General features: G+C 37.4%; 1 long non-coding RNA gene across 1 annotated transcript in view; it reads left to right on the top strand.

Moving 5' to 3' along the window:
• Positions 1-41: 41 nt before the first annotated feature.
• LOC104847847 overlaps positions 42-11,484 on the top strand; it is a 32,116-nt gene continuing 20,673 nt past the window's right edge. Inside the window, exon 1 of the long non-coding RNA XR_776250.2 lies at positions 42-105. This is a non-coding gene — a long non-coding RNA (uncharacterized LOC104847847). The remainder of the gene's footprint in view (positions 106-11,484) is intronic.

The following is an 11,484-nucleotide window of genomic DNA, read 5'->3' as shown; positions in this document are numbered from 1 at the left end:
AGAGACTAGGGAGAAGAGCTACCGGACCAGCGCGAGGGATGCTGGGATGTTGGAGGTCTTCCCAGGGCCGGGCTTCTGGCGAGTTTAGCCGTCCTTCCGACTTAGGTGGGTTTTCTTTTCTTTTGCTACCTTATTTAAACTCTAAATTACAAAATAAATAAATAAGTAAAACAAGACCTCATAATGGGTAAAAAGCACATAAATCTGTTTGCCTGTCTCCAATTTCCAAAGTTTCTCATTGTACAGTGTTCCTTGGTCTTGGAATTATTTTTGTGGCAAATGGCTTTATTAAGTAGAGTTTGAGGAAATGTTACAAGTTTACAGGTTATCCAAAATACTATGTAAAAATGAGTAGGTGTAACATTTTATACTGTTCAAAATAAAGTCACTTAGAATTTTTGAATATTTTAAGTATAATGAACTATCTAGAGAGCTATACATGTTCTATATTCATGGATATGTAACGATATAGATGAATATGAAATATGTCGGGTATTATAAATTGTGATAACACCTGTTTAAATATTGAACACTGTTCATTTAGCAAATTTAGTTCATACTGTCTACCAGGCATTGTGTATCAAACATGTAGATACACATGTAGAAAAGGTCCTTTCTCTCCAGGAGCTGGGATACTCTCAGATGTATAAATCACAATGAAACATAGTAATCCATTTGAATCTCCCATCTTTAAATTATGTGAGAAATCAATACATTGTGTGGTATTACAGAGAGTAGAACAAATAAAGGACAAATGAATGAAAACGACATTAAGTAATGTTTAAAAAGTAATATGGCCCTCATAATACAATTCTGATTTGTATTGATTGATGAACATATTGGTATCTCACCAACAAAAAGATTAAGGAATAGCCGGGCATGGTGGTGCATGCCTGTAATCTCAGCACTCGGGAGGCTGAGGCAGGAGGATCACTGTGAGTTCGAGACCAGCCTGGGCTACATAGTGAGTTCCAGGTCAGTCTCAACTATATAGTGAGACCCTTTCTCAAAAAACAAAAAATAAAAAACCAAAATAAATTAATAAATAAATAAATATGTGAGTGAACGCATATTTTAATTACTTCATTTAGCCATTCCACAATGTATACATAGTTTGGACCATTGTGCTGTACTCTGTAAATGCATACACCTGGTCCCTGATTTGTGATGGTTCAGCTTACAGTTTTTCAAGTTACGATGGTCTGAAGACAATCAGGAGAAATTGTACTTGGAATTTTGGTCTTTTCCAGAGCTAGCACTGTATGGTAAACTACTCTTATATTTAGCAGAAGGACCAAGCCACAGCTCCCAGAGCAGGATGCAGTGAGGTGAAATATTTTTTACTGTACACTGTATTATGTTGATAAGTTAGGTTACTCATTAGGTCAGGAACATGAAGTGCATTTTTATTTAAAATATTTTCAATTTGTGCTGGGTTTTGTGCAGTATAACATCCTCAAAGAGCATCTGTATACATTTTTTATCAAGTAAACACTTTTTCTAAAGAAATGAATAAAACATTTTGTCAAGGAGTCAGAAAATCTACACTCTTGTTCTTGGATCTTTTTTTTGTTCATCTGAAATTTGTATTAATCCTTAGGAAAAGAAAATTATCAACAGTGGTATAGTTTTTTTTCCCCCATAAAACTACATTCAGTCTAAAAATACCAACTCATCCCTTTTTTCCCAATTGTATTGGTTATTAAAATCCAGAGTGCTAGCATCACTAAAGTGTTTTCTCATTTGATGGTTGCTGCACATGTAAAAAGCCTGAGAAGCATTGTTATAAAGAAAAGTATGAGAATCATTGTTGCTTAGTTAAATCAAGTACATAAGAATATTTATTTCTAAGCAGTTTAAAAATCCAAGCTGAATTGCTTCTAAAGAGGGTGCTTTGATAAATTACTTAATATCTCTGTGGTAAATTTAATTATTCACAGTATCTTAGTTAAAATGAAATGAAATTATGTTTAAATGTGCATAGCCCAATTCCTGCTTGTCAGCTAGTGATCAATACATGTTAGCTGTTATTTAAAAAAGGGATTTATAGTGAGATAATTGACATTGTGAAATAGGAAGAAAAGGGCTAAAGGTATAGGGAAAGTGGGAAGGGCAGGAGCAAGGTAATAAGGGAAACGAAAAAATATGAGAAAATGAAAAATGGAAATAAAGTGTTTGTGAATGGGGAGGGTAGGAGGGGGTGAAGGGAGGGCAGGGACAAGGGGAAAAAATGAGAACCAAGACCTATCATGTAAAGGTACAAGATCCCAATAATGAATGTAACTGTACTGTGTACCTAAAATGTACCAATAAATTCAATTAAAAAAGGGATTTATATTTTTAAAATCTAAGACCCTTCCCATCAACCCTAAAAGTCTCTTAAGTATGGGTTGTGGTTCTGTGACAATATCTCCATAGTACTTTATGAGGAAGTCAGCACCCCCTACTCTATAGTTATTAATGGTAACAATAATGTTTATTTAATGTTTGCTTGGTGTCAGCCACTGGGCCAAACCAATTTGTATATTTGCTCATTAAACCTCGCACATGACAGCTTGATTGATTACAATTTAACCCCCCCACACACACACACGTTTTTTTACACTTGAGAGAACTGAAAACAAGAGTTTGGTAATGTGGCTGCTATTGCAGTGTGAAGAAGTGGTGGAGATATGATGGCCTAAAAACATCCCAAAATGTAGAGAGGCAGACAGTTGACACAAGAAACTCTAGAATTATATCTTTTGGATAGTACTAAACATACATATATAAAGGACAGTGACTCCCCCCTAAAAATATCACACATAAACAGAAGTACAGAAAGAGATAGAATTAATAAGGAATTCACACTCTAGTATTGTCTTAGCTGTCTATGTCTAGGAACTTAATATGAAAAGCACTTAGTGTCAAAATTATGCTATCATATTTGTAATGGAATAGTTTTAACTGCATAGTTAGGAAATCAGGTTAACAGCTTATAGTAGATTACTCCATTTGTCTCAAGTAGACCTTTGTATCCCCTAAAGGTTCCACTGTGATCCCTATGATATTAGTAATATCACAAGTACCCAAATCCTTAAATTTGCAATAGAGTTATGACTTTGTAATGCTGCAGAATGAACTATATCAGAATGACCATTTCATATCTACGTCTGTCCAAGGAGAAGTGGTGAGAGACTGTTAAATGGTTGATATCTGGAGGAAGAACTTATTTCAAAGGCATCTTCAAGAAGGCAGAGCTAATTAACCGAAAATAGTTGAGAAAGCTCACCTATAGGTCAATTTTTATGACATACTTTGAGAATATGTATGTCTCAGCCACTTTATCATTATTAGAACTCAATACCTGACACCAACAAATTAAAAGAGGAGAGGTTTGTTTTGGTTCACGTTTTTAAGAAGTTTTAGTCCATAGTTGGCAGGTTACAGGGTTGACAAGACATGGTGGGCCTGCCACAAAGGAAAGCTGCTCACCCCACCATGTAGTATCTGGAAAACCAAGAGCCAAGGGAGGAATTAGGAAAAGAGATGTATTCTTCCAAGTCATGCCTCCAGTGACCTGCTGTGGTGGATTAATTTATGGTCAACTTGGAATGCCCCACTGAACTGAATCAACGCAGTTAGGGCATTGGAGACCCACCTAAGGATAAAAAGAGAACTGGAAGGGAAGATCGTTGGCTATTCATTTTAGTGGGGAATCTTCCATGGGTGGTTTTCCTGATGCGAACTTGGCTGTTCTGTCATTGTAGGAGGAGCTCAGATCCTCAGTGTGGCTGGGAATGGTTGCTGTCCTCTCAGGAGAGCTCTGATATTTGCCATGAGCATCACTTCTTGGCTCCAGTGTAGATCCTTCAGCCTGGTGGCACAAATCCTTCGCCCTGCTGGCAGAGGCTTTTTAACTTCTACCACTGGCCTTTGGTCTTCCTGGTGAAGATCCTCAATATATACAAGCATGAGATATCGCAGTGGGTTCTAGGCCACTGGCTGGACTCATGAACATTGCCCTGGACTCTAGGCCTTCAGCTGAACTTGTGCAGGACATTGCTGTGGAATCTAGCCCCCTGGGTTTCTAGTGTGTGGCTAAATCTCCTCTTAGTCTCTTACACTCTTCTACATTTGACTTTTTGGGTGACTATTATAAAATAATCCTATAAATTATATGTTCTGTAGTCAATCTATTCCCTTGCAAACCCTGATCATAACACCTGCCTTCTCTGACCAGATCCCATCTCCTAACAGCAACATTAACAATGCTAAATACTATCTATTGGGCTAAAATAAATTTATTCTCCTTTGGATTGTGAATATGGGGCATTTTGTCTCAGTGACATGGAAAGTGATCAAGACAGATTTTGGTATCAGGAGTGGAGTTGTTGCTGGGAGTATATCTGATCATGTGGTTTAGAAGCCTTTAGAACTGGTTCAGGGAGGAGTTTGGAAATGTTCAGAGATGTTACCTGGAGAAGCACCCATAGAATTCTGTAAACTGAACTTGATGTGTGATACTGGTTGGAGCTCAGAAGACCATAATGCTGGTAAAAAGGCAGAAGGTAAAGACCAGACACAGGAAATTTCAGTTGGGAACAAGGACTCCACTGGCAGTTGGACTCTGGGTCATGTGTGTTATGCTGTGGCAGAAAATTCATCTACATTTTGCTTATGTCCTGAGACTTTGAGTTAGACTGAGATGAAGGGCAGTGGACAAATTAATCTGGTGGAGGAAATTGCAGTATTAAGGCTGTGGCAGTGGTACTGTTGGAGGCTTTTAGCCTGCTTTACATTGAGAATCTAGACAGCATAGCTGAATGATGTAAAAGTTTTGAGTTTTGCCAGAAAGGAAGTTTCTGTAAAGTTAGAGCCTATAAAGTGTGGCTGAGGTTAACTTGGTGGCTGAAAAGATTAAAAAGAAGCCAAGTGCTTTCAGTCCAGATGATAGCAAGCATGCCTTGAGTGCATCCTGGGAAACAAGACGACCCCACTCTTCTCACTGCAAAAGGGAAAGACAGCTTTAGAGAAGACTGCCTCAGAGCACTGCTTGAGAAGGACCGCCTCTGAAATTGGTTCCTTGAGATTCATTTTGCAAGGCTCAGCCATCCAGGCACTTGGAGACCTCTGTAGTCATAATTCAAGAGTGCCTTGGTACTGTTTGAGCTGGCAACAGACCATGGCATCATTCATGTGGTGCTAGTTTTACCGGCATGCAGAATGCAAGAGTTAGGGGATCAAGAAAGCTTCCACCCAGATTTCAGAAGGGCTGGAAGGCTCAGCAGTGTGCCCCTGAGAACGCAGTCCATGAGGCTGTGAGTGTGAAGCCAAAGGGGCAGCAGAGAACCCAGGAAGTTGGAGAAGCCAGGAATGTGGCATGTCTAGGAAGGAAACAGGCAGTGAGTGGTGCCCGCCTCAGAGACACCGTTACGTTTGTATATAGAGCAAGGCTTCCCACCAAGACATTGGGAGTTCATATCTTGCCGTAACTTGCCTCCAATGCTGGACATGAAGCTATAGGATTTAATATTTTCCCTGCTAGGTTTTAGATCTTGTCTTGATCTGATTTCTTTCCATTTCTCTGTTCCTCCCTTTTCAAATAGGAGTGTTTACCCTCTGCTATTATTTGTTGGCGGTATTTAACTTTTGTTTTGATTTTTCACAAGGGTTCACAGCTGAGAGTTTGCCTTAAGTCTCAGAGGATATTTTGGACTTGGTTTTTTGAGCAAATACTGAAACTGTTAAAAATTTAATGACTTTTAATAGGAAGAAAGGGGCTAAAGGTGTAGGGAAAGTGGGAAGGGTAGGGGAAAGAGAATAAGGGGAAAAATATGAGAAAATGAAAAAAATGGAAATAAAGTGTTTATAAATGGGGAGAAGAAGAGGGGGTGAAGGGAGGGCAGGGACAAGGGGAAAAAATGAGAACCAAGACCTGTCATGTAAAGATACAAGATCCCAGTAATAAATGTAACTGTATGGTATACCTAGAATGTACCAATAAACTCAATAAAAAGAAAAGAAAAACTTTAATGACTTTTAGAGATGGGCTAAATGCATTTTCCATAGTTTGTGAGTGTTTTCAGGGCCAGGGGTGGAATGTTATGGTTTATATCTAAAATGATGCCCAAAGCCTCATGTGTTTGGAACACAGTTGGACTATAAGGGTAATATAGCTGATTTGCTGTTAGAGGTCTGGTCAGAAGAGGTCCCCCTTGGGGGTGTGACCCAGAAATGTACATCTCCCTCGGTGGTTCTGCCTTTGCTTCTCCTTTGCCGTATCCTTCTGCTGCGCTGCTTCTTCTTGGGAGATAGCCAACCAGGAACTGAAACATGAGCCAAAATAAACCTCTCTTCCTTAAAGTTGCGGGTGCCAGGTATTTTGTCCTAGCAATGAGGAAAGTGACTTAAAACAATGTAAAATATTTGAACTCCAAAGTAACCCTGAGTTTACATTCAGGCTCTACTGTTTGCCGGCTATGCGTCTCTAGAAAATTTTCCTTTGCGCCCCAGTGTTCTAATCTTTGAAGAGGTAATAATAAACTTGCCTTCCTCATAAGGTTGTTATGAGTAATATATAGCTACTCAATGCAAAAGAAACTTAGAAGGGCATCTGGTATATGACAAGTACGCAATACTGATTCCCACTTCAGAGCAATGCATAAAACTCCTCAATATTAGAAGTTGGCTATTTCCAACAACACTTGGAATGCTTGCTAACAAGAGGTCTTGAGTATTTGCTATGCTAAACACCGTGGCTGTCTTTTCACCTGCCTTGTCTAATTTCCAGAATACAACTATTTGCTATAGCTTCTCACTTCCAAAGGCCAGGTCGTAGATGATATTATACTTGTAAAACTTGTCTGCAAAACACTTTTAGAAACCTCTTCACTTCACTAGGTCACAGCACTTAAGCAGCTATCACAAACATCATGAAAACTGCACATACATTTATGGTGAACACAAGTGAAACTCTACTAGGAGGAAAAAAATTCAAAATGGCAAAGAGCTCTATAAGCCGTAAGAGTGTAAGCTATATCTTCAAGATCTTGATTTAAATTCCTTTGGATATATACCCAGAAATGATATAACTGGACCATATGTACTTATGCAGTTCTGATTTTAATTTTGGGGGAAATCTTCCACTTTTCATAGGTAGTCCCACTTTCCACTCCTAACAATCATGTACCAAGGTTCCAGTTTCTCCACGTTCTTACTTACATCTGTCATCATTTGTTTTCTTTGAATTATAACCATTCTAAAAGATAGAGGTATATTCCGCTTTTGATTTAATATTTCCTGGATAATTAATGATGTTGAGAATATTTTCAAATCCCTTTGGATTTTGTATGGCTTCTCCGGAAAAATAATCAAGTCATTTGCCTTTTTTTTTAAAAAAAAATGGAATATTTGGGGTTTGCTGGTGTCATGAAATTTTAAGAGTTATAAATATTGGATATCAAGCTTTTATCAGAGATATGGTTTGCAAATATTTTTCCCATCCCAGAGGCTGTCTTTTCATTCTGTTGTTTCCTTTGATTTGCAGAAGCTTTTCAGTTTGCATTTCCACTTGCTTTTTATGTCATGTGTGATTTTTGCATCATATTCAAGAAACCATTGCCTAGACCAGTGTGCTAAAGTTTTCCTCTTATGTTTCCTTCTAGGAGTTTTAGAGCATCAGGCCTTATGTTTCAGCTTTTAATTTATTTTGGGTTATATTTTGTATGTAACATATTTAATGTTTTGGTTTATAAGGGAAGGGCAGTTAAAAATAAAATTTAAGAATGTTTTATTTTTAAAAATATTATACTTGAAACAATGTCAGTTTTTGAAATAAAGAGATAATTTAACTTCTCTTTTACCCAAATTATTTAACTTTATTTATAGATTCTGCTCTGGGCTATACACTACAGAGACCAAACAAAGACACAGTCCCTTCCCTATTAGAGTTTATATCATGGTGCGTTCTGTAAACTTCCATCAGTCCATCTGGAATAAAGCTTCTGAACTTTGTTGGGGAGCAAATACTTGGAGCTGTCCATGCTTTTAAACTTTACTGTTTATTCGGATCCTTTGGGGGGTATTAAGTTTATTGGTACATACAGTACAGTTACATTCCTCATTGGGATCTTGCAACTTTACAAGACTTATCTTGGTTTTTAATTTTCCCCGTTCCCCAGCCCTCCTTCAGCCCCTCCACACTTCCTGGTTTACAAAGACATTGTTTCCATGTTTTTCGTTTTCTCATATTTTTCTTCTCCTTTTTACCTTTCTCCAACTCCTCCCACTTCCCCTACTCTTTTAGACCTTTTCTTCTTATTACACAATCACAGACCCGCCAACGTTTGTTATTGGTTGATTTCTTGATAGCAGCCATTCTTTCTGGGGTCAAGTAGAATCTCAGTGTTGTTTTCATCTGCATCTCTAAAATGACCAGTGATGTAGAACATTTTTTATATGTTTATTTGCTGCTTTTACTTCTTTGTCTGAGAAATGTCTGTTCATTTCAGATGCTCATTTTTGAATCGGGTCTTTATATTTGGGGGGTCTGATTTTTTTGAGTTATTTATATATTCTAGAGAGTAGACCTTTGTCTGGGGAACAGCTGGTAAAATTTTTTTTCCACATTGTAAGTTGTCTCTTAGCTCTGTTGGCGATTTCTTTTGCAGTGCAGAAGCTTTTTAAAAACATGAGATCCCAGTTGTTGATTCTTTGTGCTGATTCCCGTGTTACTGGAAATTTGTTCATAAAGTGTTTTCCTATGCCAGTATCTTTAGAAGTTCTATCTAACTTTTCTTCCAGCAAGTTTATTGTTTCTGTTTTAATATTTAGATCTTTAATCCACTTTGATTGTAGTTTAGTGCATGGTGAAAGATAGCGGTCTAGGTTTAATCTTTGGCAAGTTGAAAGTCATTTTTTCCCACCCCATTTATTAAAGAGACTTTTGTCCAGTGAGGATGTTTGGCTCCTTTCTCAAAGATGGGGTAGTTGAATATGTCTGGAAGTGTTTCTTCATCTTCGAATCCATTCCACTGATCCTTGAGTCTGTTTCTTTGCCAATACCATGCTGTTTTTATCACAGTGGCTTTGAAGTATACTTTCAAGTTGGGGATTGTGATACCCCCTGCCATGTCTCTGTTGCCTAGAATTTCTGTTGCTATTCTAGATCTCTTCTGGTTCCAAATGAAATTCTGTATTTTCTCTAGTTCTGTGAAATATACTGTTGTAATTTCAATTGGGATTGCATTGAATGTGTATAGCAGTTTTGGAAGTAGGGCCATTTTCTTTATATTTGTTCTTCCTACTCAGGAACAGGATATCTTTGCATTTTCTTATATCCTCTTCAATCTCTTTTTTCAGAGTGTTATGTAGAGATCTTTTGCTTACTTTGTTAGATTGATTCCTAGATATTTCTTTTTTTGTTTTGTTTTTGGATACTATTGTGAAAGGAATTTGTTTCCCTAATTTCACTTTTAGTGAGTCTGTTATTTGTGTACAAGAAGGCTATTGATTTTGAGGTGTTTACTTTGTATGCAGCTACTCTACTGAATCTATCAATTAAGTCTAGAAGTCTTTTGACAGAGTTTTTTAGGTCTTCCACTTGAAATATCAAATTATCACCAAATAATGACAGTTTTACTTCTTCCTTTCCTATCTTTATTGCTTTTGTTTCTTTCTCTTGTCTAATTGCTGTGGCTAATGTTTCCAGAACTATATTGAACAGGAGTGGTGATAGTGGACATGCTTTTCTTGTTCCTGATTTTAGCATGAAGGCTTTCAGTTTTGACCATTTAGTATGATGTTGGCTGTTGATTTTTCATAGATAGCCTTTATCAGGTTGAGATAAAAACCATCTATTCCAATTTCTGCAGGGTTTTTCATACAGACTTCTGAGGTTTTTTTTCCTTTTGGTTTTTGAGACAGGGTCTCACTATGTAGTTGAGACTGACTGGGAACTCACTATGTAGCCCAACCTGGTCTTGAACTCACAGTGATCCTCCTGCCTCGGCCTCCTGAGTGATGGGATTACAGGGGTACACCACCAAGCCCAGCTTTTCTGCAGTGTTTTTATCATGAATGGCTGTTGAAATTTGTTGAATGCTTCTGCATCTATTGAGATGATCATATAGTTTTCTTCCTTGACTCTGTTAATATACTGTATTACATTTATTAATTTACATATGTTGAACCATCCTTGCATCCCTGGGGTAAATCCAACTTGGTCAGGGAGTATGATCTTCTTGATGACCCCCTGTATTCTGTTTCCCAGTATCTTATTGAGGATTTTTGCATCTTTGTTCAATAGGTGGGTTGGCTTGTAGTTCTCTTTTTAGTTGGGTCTTTACCTGGTTTTGGAATCAAAGTAACACTTGCTTCCAGGAATGAATTTGGAAGTATTCCTTCCCTTTCAATTTCATTTAAAAATTTAAAGAGTAGTGGCAATAGTTTTTTTCTAAATGTCTTATGGAATTCAGTATTGAAGCCATTAGGAACATGGCTTTTCTTTGTTGGTAAATTTCTAATTATGCTTTCAATTTCACTAATTGTAATTTGGGTGTTTAGAATTTTTTTTATCTTCATTCAACTTTGATAATTCATATATATCTAGAAATCTGTCCATTTCTTCTGCGTTTTCCATTCTGTTAGAGTTCAGGTTTTCGAAGTAGGTATTGGTGATCCTCTGGATTTCTCTTGGATCTGATGTGAGTTTACTGGTTTTATTCCTAAATGCATGGATTTGAGCTTTTTCTTTCCTTATTTTTGATATGGTTTGCTAAGGGTTTATCAATTTTATTTATCTTTCAAATAACCAACTCTTAAAACCCATATGGAATGATTACTTCTCAGAAGTATCTTCTAGATATAGCTTGTCTTTAGGTTTTTGAGTCTGTAATAACTCTGGGGCAATCTCATTTTCATTATACCAGGAAGGACAACTGATTAGATCAATCACAACACGAGCCTGAGTGATACAATCAGCGATAACAGTAGAATCAAGTACAGCTTAGAAAATGACAATTTGTGGTAGGTATTAATCTATCACCTTTATCCGTGTGAAATAAATCAAAATCGAGGACTAGCCAAAAATATGTTTATAATGAATAAACCGTTCAATATAGTAACTTTACCCTTCAGGTGGGGACTTAGAAAGAGTAAGGGCCTCTTACTGTTCTTCATTTCTGCTCTATCTTCAGGAGCTCAGAACAATGGCATTTAAGACCTCCTGTGCCTCTGCAGTGTGGATCCAGGCATACGCTCAGCCAGGAGGAGCTGGGCACTTCAGGTGCCCACAGGGCACTGGTCCTCACCTGTTGCTGGTGGATGATAAGCTTGTTAAACTTTAGATTCTGTTTTAGTCAGTGTAGGACCCAACATTTCCAACAAGATTCTAAATAATGTCAATATTGTTGGCCTGGAGAACACACATTAAAAAGCAAAACTGAAGATGATCAAGTAAAAAAAAAAAAAAAAAAAAAAGAGAGGTTTTAAAATGATTAACGA

Source organism: Fukomys damarensis, unplaced genomic scaffold (assembly GCF_012274545.1).
Source record: "Fukomys damarensis isolate Sample0158 unplaced genomic scaffold, DMR_v1.0_HiC HiC_scaffold_4, whole genome shotgun sequence".
NCBI classification, from domain to species: Eukaryota; Metazoa; Chordata; class Mammalia; order Rodentia; family Bathyergidae; genus Fukomys; species Fukomys damarensis.
The sequence above is the reverse complement of the archived record's forward strand: the minus strand, read 5'-3'. Positions and strand labels throughout refer to the sequence as shown.